Consider the following 4,675-nt stretch of genomic DNA (forward strand, 5'->3'; position numbering starts at 1 on the left):
TTGTGGGGACTTCAATGTAGATTCTCTGAAAGAGGGTAATAGGAAAAATGACCTTGAAGTATTACTCAGTTCTTTCAATTTGACACCCGTTATTGATTTTCCTACTCGGGTGGTAAAGGATAGCAGCTCACTGATAGATAACTTCTTTATAGACCAAGATAAGTTTAACCAGATAAATGCTCAGCCTGTTGAGAATGGTCTTTCTGATCATGGTGCACAGCTAGTTACAATATATGACATAGCTCCACTCAGCAATACTAAACAGTCCTCCAAAGTAGTACGTTCAGTCAACGATTTAACAATTGCAAATTTCAGGGAAAGCCTACAGCAGTTAGACTGGGATGAGGTGTACCGTGAACCTGATGCCAATTTAAAATATAATTTATTTCATGACATTTTTGTAAATGCATTTGAAAACTGCTTCCCCAAGAAAATAGTTAAATATACTCATAAGAAACCTTGTAACAAACCATGGCTTACTAAGGGTATAAAAATATCTTGTAACCGGAAAAGGGAAATGTATCTGACAGCAAGAAAGAGTAGTGACCCAGAAACTATCAAAAATTATGAAAACTACTGTGTTATATTAAGAAAAGGAGTATGTGTATCATGTCTGAAATCAGCAACTCTGATAATAAAATTAAAACAATTTGGAATATTATTAAAAGAGAAACAGGTCAACCAAGAGCAGAGGAAGACAGTATTACCATCAAATTGAATGAAAACTTTACGAACAAAAAGTCAGAAGTTGAAAATATTTTTAATAATCGTTTTCTAAATGTTGTGGATATAGTAGGATCCAGGTGTTCATTAGAAGATGCTAGGCTGTTAATGGAAGAGGCCATACCTATGTAATTTGATACAATTGAAATCTCACCCACTTCTCCCTCTGAAATTAGGAAAATAATAAACTTGCTTAAAAGCAAAAACTCACATGGAATTGATGGCATTTCCAGCAAAATACTAAAAGCTTGTTCTCAACAGATAAGTAAGATTCTCAGCCACCTGTGTAATAGCTCTCTGGAACAGGGCATTTTCCCTGATAGACTGAAATATGCTATTGTTATACCTTTGCATAAAAAGGGGGATAGATCTGATGTCAACAATTACCGTCCAACCTCCCTTCTAACAGCTTTATCCTAAATTTTTGAGAAAGTAATGTATTCAAGAGTAGCTTCACATATCTGTAAAAATGAAGTACTAACAAAATGTCAGTTTGGTTTCCAGAAAGGTTTTTCAACAGAAAATGCCATATATGCTTTCACCAGTCAAATTTTGAATGATCTGAATAACCGAACACCACTCATTGGGATTTTTTGTGATCTCTCAAAGGCTTTTGATTGTGTAAATCATGAAATTCCGCTAGACAAGCTCAAGTATTGTGGCATGAGTGGGACAGTGCACAAATGGTTTAATTCGTACCTAACTGGAAGAGTGCAGAAAGTTGAAATAAGTAGTTCTCGTAACATGCAAAGATCAGCACATTCCTCAAACTGGGGAACTATCAAGAATGGGGTTCCACAAGGGCCAGTCTTGGGTCCTTTGTTGTTCTTATTATATATTAAAGACTTGCCATTCTATATTCATGAAGAGGCAAAGTTAGTTCTCTTTGCTGATGATACAAGTATAGTAATCACACCTGAGAAACAAGAATTAACTGATAAAATTGTCAATACTGTCTTTCAGAAAATTACTAAGTGGTTCCTTGTAAACGGACTCTCACTGAATTTTGATAAGACACAGTACATACAATTCTGTACAGTGAATGGTATGACGCCATTAATAAATATAGACCTTAATCAGAAGCATATAGCTAAGGTAGAATATTCCAAATTTTTAGGTATCTCCATTGATGAGAGATTAAATTGGAAGAAACACATTGATGATCTGCTGAAACGTTTGAGTTCAGCTACTTATGCAATAAGGGTCATTGCAAATTTTGGTGATAAACATCTTAGTAAATTAGCTTACTACGCCTATTTTCACTCATTGCTTTCATATGGCATCATATTTTGGGGTAATTCATCACTGAGGAATAAAGTATTTATTGCACAAAAGCATGTAATCAGAATAATAGCTGGAGTCCACCCAAGATCATCCTGCAGACATTTATTTAAGGATCTAGGGATATTCACAGTAGCTTCTCAGTATATATACTCTCTTATGAAATTTGTTATTAACAACCAAACCCAATTCAAAAGTAATAGCAGTGTGCATAACTACAATACTAGGAGAAAGGATGATCTTCACTATTCAAGATTAAATCTAACTTTGGCACAGAAAGGGGTGAATTATACTGGCACTAAAGTCTTTGGTCACTTACCAAATAGTATCAAAAGTCTGACAGATAACCAACAAATATTTAATAAGAAATTAAAAGAATTTCTGAATGACAACTCCTTCTACTCCATAGAGGAATTTTTAGATATAAATTAAGAAAAAAAAGAAAAAAAAAACAAAACAAAAATATTAAAAAAAATAATAAAGTTGTTATATTAACTTAAGTATGTTGTTAAATTAACCTAATTATGTCATGTATTGGAAAATTCGACTCGTTCCACATCATTACGAAATATCGTATTCATGATCCATGGAACTAGTATTAATCTAATCTAATCTAATCTAATCTGTGCCTCCGCGCGACCGCGGCGCGGGGCGCGGACGGCGGAGGGAGCGCGCCGCGGACGGAGGGTATTTAAATCGGCCGCCGCCGCGACCGAACTCAGTTCCCTCTGAGCAGCCATAGCGTACGGATCTTCGTGCCGGCACGTTCACAGGAGCTCAGTCCGTCAGTTCACCTGATGATGTCTCATAGGCCCCCTGGCTCAGCAGCTGTTGTGGCTGAGCACCTGAAGGATAATTTGGAAAACATTTCGAGTAGATTTCCCCACCACGTTATAGTTCTGAGTGGAGATTTTAATTTACCGGATATAGACTGGGAGACTCAAACGTTGATAACGGGTGGCAGGGACAAGGAATCCAGCGATATTTTTTTAAGCGCTTTATCTGAAAACTACCTTGAGCGGTTAAACAGAGAACCGACTAGTGGCGATAACATATTAGACCTTCTGGTGACAAACAGACCCGAACTATTTGGAACAGTTAACACAGAACAGGGAATCAGCGATCATAAAGTGGTTATGGCATCGATGATTTCAACCGTAAATAGAAATATTATGAAAGGTAGGAAGATTTTTCTGTTTAACAAAAGTGACAAAAAGTAGATTACAGAGTACCTGACGGCTCAACACAAAAGTTTTGTCTCAAGTACAGATAGTGTTGAGGATCAGTGGACAAAGTTCAAAACCATCGTACAATATGCGTTAGATGAGTATGTGCCAAGCAAGATCGTAAGAGATGGAAAAGAGCCACCGTGGTACAACAACCGAGTTAGAAAACTGCTGCGGAAGCAAAGGGAACTTCCCAGCAAACATAAACATAGCCAAAGCCTTGCAGACAAACAAAAATTACGCGAAGCGAAATGTAGTGTGAGGAGGGCCATGCGAGAGGCGTTCAATGAATTCGAAAGTAAAGTTCTATGTACTGACTTGGCAGAAAATCCTAAGAAATTTTGGTCTTATGTCAAAGCGGTAGGTGGATCAAAACAAAATGTCCAGACACTCTGTGACCAAAATGGTACTGAAATAGAGGATGACAGACTAAAGGCCGAAATACTAAATGTCTTTTTCCAAAGCTGTTTCACAGAGGAAGACTGCACTGTAGTTCCTTCTCTAGATTGTCGTACAGATGACAAAATGATAGATATCGAAATAGACGACAGACGGATAGAGAAACAATTAAAATCGCTCAAAAGAGGAAAGGCCGCTGGACCTGATGGGATACCAGTTCGATTTTACACAGAGTACGCGAAGGAACTTGCCCCCCTTCCTGCAGCGGTGTACCGTAGGTCTCTAGAAGAGCATAGCGTTCCAAAGGATTGGAAAAGGGCACAGGTCATCCCAGTTTTCAAGAAAGGACGTCGAACAGATGTCCAGAACTATAGACCTATATCTCTAATGTCGATCAGTTGTAGAGTTTTGGAACACGTATTATGTTCGAGTACAATGACTTTTCTGGAGACTAGAAATCTACTCTGTAGGAATCGGCATGGGTTTCGAAAAAGACGGTCGTGTGAAACCCAGCTCGCGCTATTCGTCCACGAGGCTCAGAGGGCTATAGACACGGGTTCACAGGTAGATGCCGTGTTTCTTGACTTCCGCAAGGCGTTCGATACAGTTCCCCACAGTCGTTTAATGAACAAAGTAAGAGCATATGGACTGTCACACCAATTGTGTGATTGGATTGAAGAGTTCCTAGATAACAGAACGCAGCATGTTATTCTCAATGGAGAGAAGTCTTCCGAAGTAAGAGTGATTTCAGGTGTGCCGCAGGGGAGTGTCATACGACCGTTGCTATTCACAATATACATAAATGACCTTGTGGATAACATCGGAAGTTCACTGAGGCTTTTTGCAGATGATGCTGTTGTGTATCGAGAGGTTGTAACAATGGAAAATTGTACTGAAATGCAGGAGGATCTGCAGCGAATTGACGCATGGTGCAGGGAATGGCAATTGAATCTCAATGTAGACAAGTGTAATGTGCTGCGAATACATAGAAAGATAGATCCCTTATCATTTAGCTACAAAATAGCAGGTCAGCAACTGGAAGCAGT

Source organism: Schistocerca piceifrons, chromosome 5, assembly GCF_021461385.2.
Source record: "Schistocerca piceifrons isolate TAMUIC-IGC-003096 chromosome 5, iqSchPice1.1, whole genome shotgun sequence".
NCBI classification, from domain to species: Eukaryota; Metazoa; Arthropoda; class Insecta; order Orthoptera; family Acrididae; genus Schistocerca; species Schistocerca piceifrons.